This window comes from Embiotoca jacksoni, unplaced genomic scaffold, assembly GCF_022577435.1.
Source record: "Embiotoca jacksoni isolate LCO1_2020_lvr unplaced genomic scaffold, fEmbJac1.0.p SCAF_28, whole genome shotgun sequence".
Lineage (NCBI taxonomy): Eukaryota > Metazoa > Chordata > Actinopteri > Embiotocidae > Embiotoca > Embiotoca jacksoni.
Genome location: NW_027185379.1, coordinates 3,421,943 through 3,437,816, shown reverse-complemented (window position 1 = coordinate 3,437,816; position 15,874 = coordinate 3,421,943). Strand labels below are relative to the sequence as shown.

General features: G+C 40.6%; 1 protein-coding gene across 3 annotated transcripts in view; it reads left to right on the top strand.

Moving 5' to 3' along the window:
* Positions 1-55: 55 nt before the first annotated feature.
* Positions 56-15,874, top strand: part of LOC138205310 (rho guanine nucleotide exchange factor TIAM1-like) — a 40,292-nt gene continuing 24,473 nt past the window's right edge. The window contains exon 1 of one of the 3 annotated variants that reach the window (XM_069161219.1): positions 56-234. The gene's annotated coding sequence lies outside the window, so the exon portion shown is untranslated. Of the gene's footprint in view, positions 235-8,431; positions 8,519-15,874 lie in introns of those variants that run through there. The other 2 variants (XM_069161216.1, XM_069161217.1) reach the window with 2 other exon arrangements.

Here is a 15,874-nt window from a genome sequence, read left to right as displayed (position 1 = left end):
TTGGCTCTGAGGCTAAATAAGTGGCATTCTCGTGATCCACTTGCACACCGTCTCCAAGGTCCGCGGGCTCCGCCCCTCTCAGCGGTATGGAAACATCACGCGTGGTCCGTGGACGGAAAGACCTTGGAGAAGCGGCAGGATCTCTCAGACGCGGATGGGCAACACCGGCGTGTGAAACATGAAGATTTCAATGTCTGAACGCAAGCAGGCGGATGGCGATGGATGCGGAGGCAGGTATGTAAAGGAGATCGGAAAGCATGTTTTCCTAAACATGAGAAGGAAAAATCAGCTCCATAGCCGAACCGTGCGTCCGCGTGGTCCTAGCGCCGTCCCAACGCATGACCGCGTCACTCAATCATACAAGTTTATCAGGGGTGACAGACGCTGCCGCACTGAAGAGGTCTGTGCGGTCCGGAGGACAATACCGACGAGCTGCGTCGTTGTCCACGGACTGTTGTGCATCTGGTGTCCATTCATTCAGTCTCACATCAGTTGTTTTGGGGGGGGGGGACGCTAAACCCAGTCATGTGCCTGATTAACGGGGGGGGGTGACACGCAGCTGGGTTAACATGCATGTCCACACATTTTCATCCCATTGCGTGAATGCCGCACCACGAACACATTTTCCAAGACACGCAGAACAGTAGGCATGTCTGCCTTAAAACCTTGGAGGTGTTTGAACGCCTCTGAGCTCGTGTACAGTTTGGGGAGCTTCGCATGGCCTCAGTGCGGCGAATTGTTGCGTGAAGCCGAGTTATTTAATCGGACTCGCTGCACCCCCCCCTTTTTCGTTGTAGTAGCCGGCTACAGATGATCTAGCGCGGTTGTTGGTGTATTCACACCTTGCCTAAGTAAACGGATCATGAGCAGGTGACTCAACTGAAAGGCGATAGCCCATTTGTGCAGCTGCTTTACTCCAGTGACCTTATGGTGTCACGTTTGTTGCAGCGTCACTGCCATAGTCTACTGCAAAGTGTTGTCTTCCTGCCATTTAACTGAGGCCCCTAAACCAACATGATATGAAGGTGTAAAGCTGCAGCAGGTTAAGACTCGACCATTCTGCACCATATATTTGTCTAAATATATTTTGAATAAATTTACTATTTACCCCCCAAAAAATGTAGTATTGGACAGATATGTATTTGCTATCGTTTGTGCTTTCTGCAATTCTTGCTGCAAGACTTTTATCCATAAATATCAATCTTGGGAGGCTAGAATGCAGTTTCCCAGTAAGCAGCTTGTGTATATGGCGAGTCAAGACCTTCCTGTTCCACAAACAAGTCGTGGTAGCTGTGTATATCATGGTGAAAAAAAACAGATATTATCTGCTACAACATGCAACAGTTAACAAGTACAGAGATGTTTTATTGATTGATGTCACCATAACATAATGACCTGTATTAATGTGTTTTAAAATGGCACCACTTAAACACAATCTGGCTTTTGACCATTCAACAGCGATGTTATATGTACACAAGTGTGTGGTGACAAAATTTCATCACAGAAAAAAAAAAAAAGTCATACAAGTCTTCAAAATCATTTAGTACACAAACTGGACTTTTTGTCCTCACTAGTTCTCACAACAACATGCCCAAATAGCACCAAATCCTGTTTCTTCATCCACAAAATGTTTGGTTACAATACCCACTAATTCACTTTTTTTTTTTGCCATTGATCCATTCAGTCATTTTTTTACATCACAATTTCAATCAATGCCTTATTGCTGCAGCTTTTGAGTGGCTTTTGAAGTTTAGTTTGTTATACTGAGCAGCTGTTTATGGGGAACCTCAAAGCTTAAACAGGCACGTGTTAACATGCGTGTTGTTTAGAAGGTGGTCTTGTTCCATGATTCAATTAAAACAACTTGAATGCTTTGTCTGTAATGGGGAACCATGAACAACTTTGCTATTGAGCATCCAGCAGAATGAGCTCAGTGTTTAGTGATGTGTCCTCGAGCTGGTAACCTGAGCCCATCTGTGTGACCTGCCTGCTCGGAGACCTCACCTTCTCCCTGTCTGTCTTGTGTGTGGTTGAGTTGGAACTAGTTTTGCCCATTCCTGGCTTGTCTCGGCACTCTTCAACTCTGCATCTCAAAGATATAAAATGTTAGATCAACTGTCTTCTCATGAAAGAATGTCTACACATTCATATGGTAATCTGTTGGCTTTTTGTACAATCCATGACTTTGTTCTTCATGCGTGTACAGAAATGCAGCACCAAATCCAGTCGACTTCTTCAAATGTGCATAATCTAAGCCTCATAAGCGCCCTTTGTAAATTATTCATTTCCATCCCACTTGCACATAACTCCTCATTTATTTGCAAAGTGGTGCAAAGTAAATACTGACGACAGTTAGTGTTTTGGTTAGTGCCAAGTGAATAACATACAGAGCCTAGAGTGATAACACTAACAGACCATTCATTACAATACACACTTTCTACTACCTTCTGTAGTACTTATAATGGCTTCAATTATAACTTGTGCCACACTGGTTAGATTTATGTTAAATCACTTGCAGCCCAGTGAGGGCTTATCAAGCCATGCATTTCAAAAGTCAGCAGTGAAGAAGAGGAGGTTTGTTGTGGAAATATGAATTACAGCCATTAGACCACAAATCTTTCCCAACAGAAAACTTGTGTCTCCCTGGTAAAAGGCTTACTTTGGGTATTACAGTGAGAGTGATGAGTTGAGCTAAAGCCTCAGTGGCATGCACACATAGCTCCTGATGTGGTAGGACAATATTATCACCCAATACACTGCTGATAATATACTGAGTGATAATTAATTGTAATATTCCTTATTTTAGTGATGGAACAATTACTTGATCCATCATTTATGATAAACAATATTTAACTCATTGATATAGTTTTCAAAATTTGTGGTTTTCAACAGCAAATATGAGACTTTGCTCCTCATCCATTTTAAATTATTGACAGTTTAATATGTTTTGGTTTTAGAGAAAATCCTGCCATTTTATGAATATATACATTATAAGTGAGTCTCATCACTGGATAAAGAATCCGTATTTGCAGCTCGAAGATGTTCACTTTCTAATTAAAACCTGAATCGCACCCTGTTAAACTCAAATGTTGAATTATGCAGCTGTCTTGTGTAACAGTGTTGCAGCTGCAGGTCTCTCAGTTCAGACTCTTGTGTTGAATGTGGCCTTCACAGGCAGGTTGCCAAATTTGTCTTGTGAGAATTATCTGCTCTGTTTCTGCACGGATGAACGCGTTCCTTATATCAGAGCGCGCCAGACTTCCAATATTACAGCCATATGCATGCAGTGAGATAACATTTATATCAGATGATCACATTACGTTGAGTACGAGGGATTTTAAGTTGATGAATGAAGGACAATCATGTTTTCCTTTCCTCTTCTGTTGACATCCACGTCATGAGTTTCAGACAAGAGCCCAGCCTTCCCTTGTTCCTCCTGACAGGACATCTATCTCCATAAGGGAATACCATTGATGTGCTGCTCTATCCCTTTGTCTTTCGCCATCTTTGGACAGTTGAAAAAAGGAATCTCATTGTTCCCCACAATGTAAACATCAGAGAGAGTCGTGTAGTTTTGTTCTGAACCATATGCCGCTAAGCAGGGTGACTGATTGAATCTTTGAACGATACTTCAAATGCATTTTTAAAGGCCCGGTGTATTTTTGTAATTTTTTTTCACGGATTGCAGAAGATGTTGGAATATGTGGTAACTTCCAGAGTGAAGACTCGTATGATGAATTCATGGTCTGCTGACAGTCAGCACAATCTGGAAAAGCATCTCGATGATTTGCCAAGATTTGATCCCAGATGCTTTCCAGAGGACCACACCTCCAGCGTTCCACATTAGGGTTACTATGATACACTCCGTATAATACGAGGAAAAACTTTGGTTGTGTTCCACTAACCTTAGAGAGCAAGGACCAAACCCAATGTAGTTTCACCCTCTACGGTCAAGCTTAAAGCAGAAACTGCCGCAGAGGCATTTTGTGTGATTCTCAGCTTTTCTTCCAAACGTAATGTCGACACCGGCCTTCTCGTGAATTATTACATGCCTAAATTCACTTTCTCGTCAAAGTCAAAATGAATTACACTGTGCTGTGGCTTGCATCTTTTGAAACAAGCAAACAAACGCTCTAGCACGGACTTGAGCTTCAAAGCCCCCTTTGAGGTTGGTATAGCCTCGGAATAGGGATTTTCCATTTCAATTTGCAGGTCTGTCTACAGTGGGTTATTCCAAAGTCTTTGTATACGCCGACTTGTGGATGGCATTCACTGGAACTGTTGTACATACGGAAATTATCCTTTTAAAGAGAGAGGCTGTAGCTCAGTTGGTAGAGTGGGTTGCACACTCATCGGAAGGTTGGTGGTTTCATCCCAGCTCCTCCTGTCCACATGCCTAAGTGTTCTTGAGCAAGACACTGAACCCTAAAATTGCTCCCGATGGTGTACCATCGGTGTGTTGTAAGTCACTTTGGATAAAAGCGTCAGCTAAATGTAATGTCATGTGATGTAAAGCTCTGTTCCATCTATTTCTGTGCTGTAAGCAGGAACGTTTGACCAGCTGTCAGAAATGCACATTGTGATGCTCATCAGCTTCACGTGGCTGGCAGAGTCTTGTGGTTTTGGATGAATAATAGATACTAAGTGCACTAAACTGCTGAGGCTGAGTCACTTTAGGGAGACTGGAGTTAGGCTAAGTTTACCACACCATTAATCATAACCAAGAACTTCTCATGGCCTTTTTCGTTTGCTGTAGGTTGGGTGTGTGAAATGTTTTGAAGTGGCAATAATTACTTCTGTTGGATATGCTAGACCTCTTAGTAAGAAGTCAAAAGATGTCTTGACAACAAGGTCAAACTGTCGTAAAGAAGTGGAAGTTTATCAAAAGTCAAGGTTAGGTTAGGTAGTTACTTTATTAATCCCCAAGGGGAAATTTTTTTCCGCTACAGCAGCATACAGAAGCAATAAGATAATAATAGAATAATAAAAAGCAATAAAATAGCAGTAAAAAAAAAAATATTAAATATAAAATGCACAGTATATACAGTACAGTATATATCTACATATATTATATACAAACAACCAAGAACACAGACAACAGTGTTATTGTTGTGTGATGGATTTTGCCATAAGGTTACATAAACTACAACGGTTGTGTCGGATTTAAATCAGGCCTATAATAATTGGTGAAGTTAATAAAATTGTCAAAAGAATGTCTCAATTGATTTATTCCTTATTGTGTTATTGGTCAGACAAAGTAAGTATAAAGATGTAAATTGTGTCATCTGGTGGGATTTTTCTTTTTAAACACTAACCTATTTAAAAAAAATCAACCAGTTATTCCATAAAAAAACAAAAACATTCCCATTGAAACAATTAAAACGCAATTATCCTTTCAACCAAAGTAAATCCAGTTAAACTCCTAAACATCGAGATGTTCTTACTGTGACATGCTGTTGTCATACAGTTAAACGTCTTGTAGGTCAAACTATGGTGTTTTGTGTTACCAGTAAAGTTGACCCCACCCTGCAGCATGTTAAGTGCAGGCCTTGAACTTTGATATGCTCCCAGGCATCTTTTTAATAAATAATATTGGCAAGCTACCTATGCTGTATAGGTTCCGTCCAGACCAATCAATTCCAGCTTTTTTTTTCTTTGCACTTTAAATTCTTTCCCTCTCTATAGCGGCACCTTTGATGTCGACTCTTGAGAGGCAACTCTCTGTTGGAGACCACTAGATCCTGTGCTAATGATCTCTCGCCAGGCTGGGGTTACTCCTTTCATGTCTTGTGTAACAGTTGCATTTTTCTCTTGAGATATCAGTTGTACATAGTGTTCCGCCTCAGTACAATGGACCATCTCTTTCTTCAAAAAGGACACGGATAGGAGGGGGAGAGGTGGGGGTTGGTGTGGTTGAGAGGACCCTGACCAAAATAATAACAAATACTTGCAGTAATGGCTGTTCTTTTCAGTATTGCGGTCAATGTGTTTGCTTAACCACAGCAGAGCTCTTGTTTAAGAGTAAAATGTACTTCAACGTTTTGCATGCACAGTTTGTAGACAAGAAGCTTTCTTTATAGCCCTCAGACAAAAAAAACAACATCTTGATGCAGAATTGTAGGTACAACTCATCCTCTCCATGCTAATTTAGAGATGAATTGGTGTGAGACATGAAATCATCTTGGCTTTGTAGTTCAAAGTTGTTAATATTGCTCATAGACATTCGTGGTGTCATTGCACTAGACTTGTTTCACAGCATTTTTCAGATTATATGGTTGAGTGTCAGGCCTTACTTCACATACAAACTGATGTTACCGTTGCCTAGTAATGCTACTCTGTCCTGCAGAGCTACATAGGCCTACTGTGACCCCTGAAACTGAACTTCAACTTTGTGTTTTTGTTGACTGTGTGTCCTTCATATTAATACGACATGACGGGAATTTAACATCACAGCTACATCCTCTTGAATGATGCTCCATCCTGTTGTACATTCAAAATTGCTATACTAAAGCGATGTGTTGTCAATTATTAACTTGACATCTTGTGGTGTCAACAACCTTACTAGGAAACAAATAAATAATTTATGCGACCCAGCTCCATGCAGTCCCCCGAAATGGCTTTTAAAAGAAAACCTAATCCTTTTTGCATCCAAAACCAAGTTTGGGAAAACCAATCTCCTTTTTAAATGAGGCTGTTTCTGTTGAAGACAAAACACAGCATTTTACCTTTCACTCACATTTTGTTTTAAGATCTGGAACTTACTGCATATCCTGGCAAAATATTTCTCTGACATTACTTTTCTTTTTTTCTCTCACAGTGGCTGATTGTGATTGGCAGTGATTGTGGTTGGCTGTGACACCTGGACAGCATCAGCAGTCTGAAGTGTTGCTATGGATTTGTAACTGTAGTCTCACCTGCCAAATTGCTCCAGCGGTATTGAGTGGCCTGTCAATGTACTGGATGTCCAATTCAATCTGCTCCTAAATTGAGTGCAGATAGCACAGGGTTTAATAGCCCTGTGCCGGTGATGAGAAAGCAAGAGTATTTTGTTTAGCTTAGCTCCATGCAAGCAATCTACGATTCTGAAACGATTCAGCATTTAGCCCACATTTCACTGACAGATGCATTTATTGCTCTGCTGTCGTATTCTGTATTTTTTGGCGAGGAGACGTGCAGATTAGTGGATTTCTCAAATCACTTTGTGTTCATGCACTATTCTCTTGACATTATGTCTTCAGACTGTATCATGTGCTTTCATGTCTTGTTGGATCACATCCCAGTGAATTGTTTCACTAATTGAAAAGATGAAACTGAACACAACATGCTTTGTGTGTGAAATTAGAATTCCCAAAGACAAATCTGTTACCCTGACAGATTACCTGAAAGAAATCGTGCTCAAAGAGTTGATAAGAATGCAGATTAGGCGTCCGCAGACCGGGCATTCCTTTCCTTACTATGAAATCCTGGTGGTTTAGTTTAATATCAGGGTCGCAACCTTGGCAGGACATGAAGTTACATTAAGAGGAAGCCAGCCCGACCACAGTGCTGAGTGCTTTTTATTTTGGTCATAGTCATCACAAAGTCTAGACACAGCAATTCTCCCCCTCCAATCTCTCAGACGGACTAAAGCTCAGTGCTCTCTGTGCGGTTGTCAGGGTTTCTACACTCTCAACTGGCTCTGGGCATGTTTCGCTGTTCAGTGTGCATGCAAAGCTGCTTCTGGAGCACATGATGCAGGCTGTAGCTGAACAGACGTTGCCGTACTCACTCGCCTCCGTCCTCACCCATTCCCCCTCCCCTGTGTCGCCTGCCGGTTCCATCATCTCAAAATGAATTTAGCACCACTGTCACTGCTAATGTGGCAGTCACATAACAGCTCTGCAAGTTCTGCTTTCCTCTCAAGCACAAGTCCACTGTGGGCTGTCACTGAATATTCTAAATTACACGATGCAACACATTAAGACTGCAAACTTTCAGCCCTCATTGCCTCTGAGGCAAACATTAGGTACTTTGCACCTTAGTCAAAAATAAGGCAAAGTTTATATTTGGGCTTCTTCTGATCCAGACTAAATCTGACAGTTGTTATTCTTCTCGGTTTTTCTGGAATAGATAGGCTGCTGATTCAGTGTAATCATCACGCTTCTCAGGGAGTGGAGGGGCAATTACAGAGGAGACTAGGGAGGGAACACGCATTCCTGCTGGCAATAGGTTGTAGTTTAGGGGGATGGAATTATAGAATGAAGGAGGGGGCAAGAAGGGAGGGAGCAAAGAGTGTGAAAGAATCAGCTGGAGGAGGAGGAGGAGGGGGGGTTACTAACAGTCAGTCCTCCCTCTTCCCCTCAGTTCTTCTACTCATCTTTGCATATAGGAGTCAGTCTGCTGTGGACTTGCAGGAGGAGTATCAATAATTGCCTCGTGGATCTTGGACGTTGTTCTGCCTTATTGATGTGCGACATTTCTTGTGGTAACTGTGGGGAGAAAACGCAGAATTAGCACTTTTCTGGCAGTACACAGGAAGGTAAGTTGTTGTTTTTGCTGCTGTGTATTTCTGGCTGCTTGAGATGTGTGTTGGGCAGTGTGGTAGCAGTCAGAAGAGACAAATGGCTCTCCAGCTTCAAACCTCCCACTTTACAAAAGAGGTGCTAAATATCACCTGTTTTTGTGACACACTTGGAGTCAATGGGTGGTCTGTAAGCAGGTTTTAGTGTATTTCAGAGAATGGCTAGATTTGTAAGATGCAAACAACACTCTTGTGAATCCCGTTGTGTCTTAAAGATGTGTATTTGTGGGATATATTAGCTGTGAATGCAATATTCAAGTTCCCATAGGTGTTTTTTGTTGTTGTTGTTATGCGTTTGTAACCATGTACTGGGGTCCTCACAGCCTGTGTTTAGGGTGGGTTTTCCACCATGTTTGTACCTGCAGCACTAATAAAGGGGGCCAAACTTTACTTACAACTCCAGGCAGTGAGCCATTGTGTTGCCTTTCATTCACTGCCAGATGCAAACAATACAGCTTGTGTCTGTGCCGTTGTAATAACAAAGCAGTGGAGGTGGTGGTGGTGGTGGTGGTTTTGTGATGCTGAGAAAGATTGATGATGAATTGCAAATGTGAAAGATGGTCAAAATCAAGGAGAATTCCCAGAGCGCATCCTGGAGGGGGGCTGGAGGACTTCATGATGTTTGAGTTAATTTAAAATCCCCACATTGTGTTTGAAAGCCCGTTGTGACTCCTGCTGCGGGGAGAGGGTTGAGAAATGGTCATCTGGTGTCATAGTTATGGTAATGTATTGACCGTTCGAGGCTTAGCAGGACAGGAGGCCAGATTCTGGCTTTCACGCTTATAGATCTTGACAATGCCTCTGTTATGAGTGAAGGAGAGCAAGCTATTGAAAAACACCAGCTCTGGAGTTTCATCTGAAAGCTTTAAATGAAAATCACATGCAGTGCTCAGTCTAAATTTGAACGAAGAAGTATTCTTTGGAGAGGAAAATAACTGTACCAATTGGTTTGCACGGTCTTATGTGACACGCTTCACTTAATTGAAAGGTACGGTGTGCAGTGGAACAAAGGTTATATTGTACATTTACACGTCAAGAGAGTTCATCTGAGATCATGCGGTCTCCCAGATACTTGACTTATTATAAACATTTTGAATTTACATGTGGAGCAGGATTCAGCATGATGGCACATGCAGCTCCACAGTGTGTTTTTTCTAGTAATTCCTCTTGTTGCCACACAACACCACACCACCTAACATTGCTTTTTGTTAAAGTTTTGTTTGGGGCATGCAAATTTATTTCCTTTCAAATGTTTGTGCCCAGTCATGTCAATTGGAACAGTATGCCACCAATTGTTTTGTTCCCTGACAGTTTGACTTTGGTTTTCATTATTAGACACTCAATGTTCAGTCTGCAATTTAATTTCCTCATATTAAGTAAAAATAAGACATTTAATGGTATGCAAATTGGCAATAAATTATTGTAAACATTTTCAACAGGGAGTGGATAGCTGCTGAAAATTGTCTTTATTTGGTATTATTAAAAGTATAAAGTGCCAATAACCATGGAGAGATAAGGACAGAAATATACTGTGAATTGACCCTGTGAATGTCATGGGTACATGCTGTGATGGCCGGCCATTATTCTCTTGTTATTTGAGAGTTTGACCAACTTTTGCTAAACTGCAGTAATGCTATCTTTTTCAACTACACCGACATGACGGCGTCCTTAGAAGCATTTAGATACATTGAACTTATCCTTTATTACCAGGTTTCAAACCTGTTAAATGCGTGGAGGCACTGGACTCCAGCTAAACTGTGACGTTTTATAAATGACATTCCACAGGTTTAAAAAAAAAAAAAAAAAAAAAAAAAAAAGCCCTATACTGGAAAATACGATCAGGATTGCTTGGAGGAGGCGAACACATTTGTTTAGTCATGTGTGTCTGGATCCAGTTCGGTTCTGCTCCAGTGCACAATGCAACACGCCAGGGAGCTGGGAGCTTCAGGGGTGTTATGGTTGAGATGGTACTCAGGGATGACTTCATGAGATGTATCCAAAGATATGATAAATATCACATCTCCTCAGTGCATGTAAATGTTGGACACGTGACCGGGACATTTACCAACAGGAACACAAAAATCAAAAGTGCGTTCACTTGGTTTTTTTTACGTGTTATTTTTGAAAAGTTGTTCTTGCATCCAGGATGAGTTTGGGAACATACAGATGCAATCTCCCCTTCTGTCCAATGTACCAGGACTCTTTTCTTCTTCAGTATCTATTTGTGAGATAACTTGAAATCTCTGCTCCTTGCTCATTAATATTGGAATCAAAATTATAAAAATGGGTCTTGACGTTGACCCAGATGTGACTTTGAGTGGCGAGTGTACTTGTGGTGCTTTTATAAAAAGAAACACACTCAAACTGAAGCCATGCTTGGTATTCTCACTTGCTGACCTGGAGGCAAACGATTGCCTGCGTGAATAGCAAGTAAACCAGACATCAAATTTCTATATTGCAAAATATTGTCCCAGTGTTTTGGCTTTCCCTTATTTTTACCTGGTCTCTATGGTAATGTTTTTGTAGTCTTATTCTTGTGGATAAAGTTTAATTTTACATCAGCGTTTGTAGGAAAGCTATATTACCAAGTACATATGATTACCTTCAGTTGTTTACATCTAGTTTCAGCTTACAGCAGTTTTTAATCATGCTATGTTATGTCTCGGTAGATAATATCCCTAAGTGCATAGCTAACTTCTGGGTGACAGCACTGATACCGTTGATCACAAATCTATAATCACAATACCACCAAGCACATTTGCTCCTTGTGTGAGGGGAACATTGTTTGATATGTTTGGAGTCAGACTGTGAGGGGGCAAATTGCAAGCCTGGAATGTGAAGCCTGTAAATGCAGAGTAGTGTTGATGCTCATGTAGCCAGGGGGGAAACCTTTTACTGACAGTGACACTTACAGGATATGAGAAGGTCAACTTGTGAAATTCTTAATATTTTATTACAGCAGCTAATACCATTTTCAGAAGATGAATACTTCCATCACAAACTATTATGTGTTAAACTTGAATTCCTGTGAGCCTGCTGACATTGTCTGGCAGTGAAGATTTCTTTTGCTTCTGATCAAGTTCCACATTATGAAGACTTGAGTTTAAGTGACTTTTCAAAAGGACTTTTTTTTTTTTTGCTTCATCCAAATGATCTTAAATGAGTACAAATCTTAGATCTGCAGATATCTAACACTTTTTGAACAACCACCAATATTAAGGTAAAAAGGATCTCTGACAGTGCCCCAAGTAATCACCACTTTAAATAAGCACTGCTTTAGAGATTTAAAAAAAACAGAATTTAAGGAAATGACAGGAGAATTTAAGCTTAATTTACATATTAAAAGGTAATTTCCTTTGAATGTGTGAGAAAAATTATTTGGATTTTTTTTTTTTTAAACTAAGCAAAGTTAATAAGTTTTTGGGGTAGCTAACATGTATTTGTCAATGCAGTCATAGTTTAAAGTGGCATAGTAGAGTTTTGTATAACCGAAGTAACCCAAGTTTCTACACCAGATTCCAAAATACAGATTCTCTCCCCCAAACAACTATATTCACAGGAATCACTACAACCACAACCTGTATTCAGCCCCGTACGTCTTAACAGCGGTCTGTGGCTTTATATATGCCTCAACTAACAACTGTTTATAACTACTTCAAAGGCTGTCGTTGAGGAGCTAAAGAGCTGTGAGCAGGATGTGGTCTGATAGCACCTCAGTTGTGACCCTCTGGACTGATGATAGTGATTAAAGTAAAAAAAAATAATGCCACAATTCAATGTGAAAAAATGTAGATAATATTCAGTAGTTGCTCTTATCTTTTTTTTTTTTTTATTTTTTTTTTTAATTTTTTATTATTTTGCCAAACAATAAGAGAAAAATCAGATTACATATTTAAAAGAAACCTGTGGCTATAGACAATTATAAAGAATCCTTAAATCTGTAGAGTGGACAAAAGATTTATTGACCCAACAAAACCTGTAACATCTGCTGGACACAAACCTCACGGAGCTTAAACACCAGCAGAAGAGGTGACCTCTGCACACAGTGATACCCCAGAAAAAACACTGGCCCCTGCCAAAGGTGCCACTTGGCTAAACAACACCAGCTGCTGCTCAACAGCAGGCTTCAAAATACGAGCCTTTATTCCTAAGAGCCTGGCTTTGTTTTTAAAAGCTGGACCTCAGGCATTGATAAATTCATGTTTTGCAAAATTAGGGTTAATCTTTTACAGTTTACTGTACCGCCTTAAATAGAACCATGTGAATGCAAAAATGTTATTTTTGAACAATGTAAATGTAGTCATAGCAGTGCAGCAACAGCAATTGCCAATGCCAAAAATAACAATATATTGGATTTCAAGGTTTAAGCCTGTGCGTGTTGTTCTGCTCAAAGCTATTTGTTATTAAAAGAGAGAACAGTGGAAATGTCTCTTTACATCAAACCTCCAATATCGCTGTCATCTGGGGATAACAAAGCTTACCGATGTGTGCAGAGCTTAAATTATGTTTCTACGTTTTAAATCATGTAAATTAGGGTCCTAGCTCACAAAAATCAATATTGGGTGTCAAACTAGGACGAAAAGGATGAAAACTAGGTGTTTTACTTTGCCCAGGTGTAATCTATTTCTTTACCCAACATTTCAATAGTAAATTGCCAATCCTCCAACAGCAATGTGTCTTTTCCACTGGTTGCTGCTGTCTTGCCAGGTGTACTGTAACCCACCATTGTGCCTGATATGTGCTGGCATCCCTCTAAAGATCGCTCCCCTACATTAACAAGGTCCCATAACACACGGCCACCTGAGCCTCTCATGATGGGGTCAGACAGGTCACACACAGCAGCAGCATTTCCCACCCTACTCTGAAATATGTAATCAACACTGCAGCAAAAGAAAACGACTGGATGGTTCAGCCTTTAGTTTGTTTTTCTTGTAGCTAAAATGTATTGTTGTTTAATCTTTTGTGTGTAATCTTACTGTACTTGCTACTTTGTCAATGCAATTGTGGCAGTCATACCTGTGAATTTTTCCCCGATCCCTGTGTTTACTACAGATACGTATTGAAGAAGGCTGCATTAATGTTGCCTGGATGAGCCAAATGCTGGCTAGCCTGTAGCCTCGTGATACATTCTGTGCCACTACTTGGCACAAACGTATTCCAAGACGAGCAGCTTTCATTATCACTGCAAGCTCCCTTTTCCAGCTGTTTGCTATTCAAGGTTTCTAGGGTTACAGATTCAAGTCTGAAAAATAGTCCTTGGCCATACAAAAGTTGAATATAGTTTTCATTTAAGCTATTAAAAGAAGACTTGGTGGAAGTGCTTGTTTTGTTCATCAGCAGCCCAAACGAACGCTACTTTGGTATGGATGTTTCTCACCGACATGGAAACCTTTCAGTGAGCATGCAAGTTTTTCTGATGCTAAATTTCTCACTGGCCTAATAGAATCCTAAATGCAGTGGAGGACACTCGGGAGCAGAAAATGAGTCATGAGAACAAGAGCTTCTGTTTGGTACTTCCATTTGCACAGAAGCGTATGACCATATCAGCTGGGAAATGTGAGCCGTCTTGAGTGGTGTCTTTCAGTGGTAAGCCTCCCCCCTGGCTCCTCCCCCATACAGCTACCTGTGTTATTATCTCGAGAGGCTTGAGTGTTCAGATTACAGGGTTTTCTGTTGGCGCTTGTAACTAGTCGGCCCAATACATTCTTTCCTTTCGCCAGCGTAGTTGGGTTAATGGCAGGAATGTGCTGCAAAGGGTCCAAGCAATATATAGGCTCAATTTGTTTGTACCTTTTCTAGCATCATGCGTCTGATTTCAATGTGCTTCGCTAGATATTTGTGTTGTGCAATAGTATTGTAGTGTTTAGGTGGAGTTCATGATTATAGGACCGTGGGACCAGGTGTTTCACACTGTCAGTAGGTTCCGTCTTGTTTTGAAAGACCATCAGTCATATTTTGGCCACGGGGAAAGAATTTTCATTGATTCCTCAAACGATACAAGCAACTTGACATTTGGTCCTTGAGGATCTAAAGGAGAAGAAGAGCAGGTGGGGGCAGGGACTGTTTCTCCTTGTTCCTGTTCCAGCAAGCCCAAGAATTTGTCAAGTATAAGTTGGGGCTTTTAGGTGATCTTTTAATAACAAAAGGACCTTAAATCTACCTGTCACATTTTTCAGGGATGACAAAATCCCACCCTACAGCACATTGAATGGAAATATGAATACAACTCCCTCCAAAAGGTTTCAGATATCAACAGCATTGTTGTGAAAACTGTTTCTGTCATAAATCAGAATGTGTGACATTTATGTTCCAATACAGCCATGCAAACAGTATATTGGAGACAAGTTCAAGATGGTATTTTGTGAAGTCTTTATACCATAAATCCAGACGTTTTCCACAGAGACGGAGCAAAATCGAAAAGGTCATTGTGTAATTAACACAAAGTAGCATGCAAACAGAATAAATATTAGCCCTTGTCCAACAGTAAATACTAGATTGATAAGCCCACCTGAGAGCTGATGAGGTAGAATGCAGAATTTTGAGGAAATTAAATATTTCTTTTTTGACAACGAGCATTTACTGTGTAACACATCCTGGAGAGTAAAAAACACAATGCTCAAATTGTCTTGACACTGGACTTAATGAATGGGATGTTTATCAGTGAGCCGCTCATCTCGACGCAGCTTGATGCTTTTCATGTACTCGCTGTTTACGACTTCCCAAAGTGGTGTTAGGTTGGTGAATTTCAGAGCTTTCCTCGAAGCCGTTGTGTTGCTAATCTTGAGTCATTTAAAGCTTCTTTCTGATCTGGCTGGAACTTCCTGTGGTTATTTAGGGCTCGTAGCGGACGAATCCTCCAAGTCCTGCTGTTCAGTGCTCTTCTGCCGACAGCTGAAAATGAGAGGTGACCCACTAATCAAGGTCTTATTTCGCAGCCAAATTGATGATTCCCATTCATTTTTATTTTTTTTTATTTAAAAATGAATGGCAATGCAGGGCTTAGAAAGGGCATTTAGTCTGTGATGTGTGTTAGAAGGTATTCGTAGGGGAACCCACTGGGTGTAGGGTGGGGGTGGGTTAGTGCTGGAGAGTATTTTTTTTTCTAACCCTGATGTTCCTTCCTCATGTATTAATAAGGATTCTGTACACCAGAAGCATTGCAGCTTTAGAGAACATTGTGCTGGGGAATTGAGGCCATTTTATTCTTGTATCCAGATATTTTGGTAACTCAAATGCAATGAAGCGCAATATCTCTGTATTTCAAATATTGAAATATACATGCTTAATCATTTATGGATTTTATTTTTTAATACT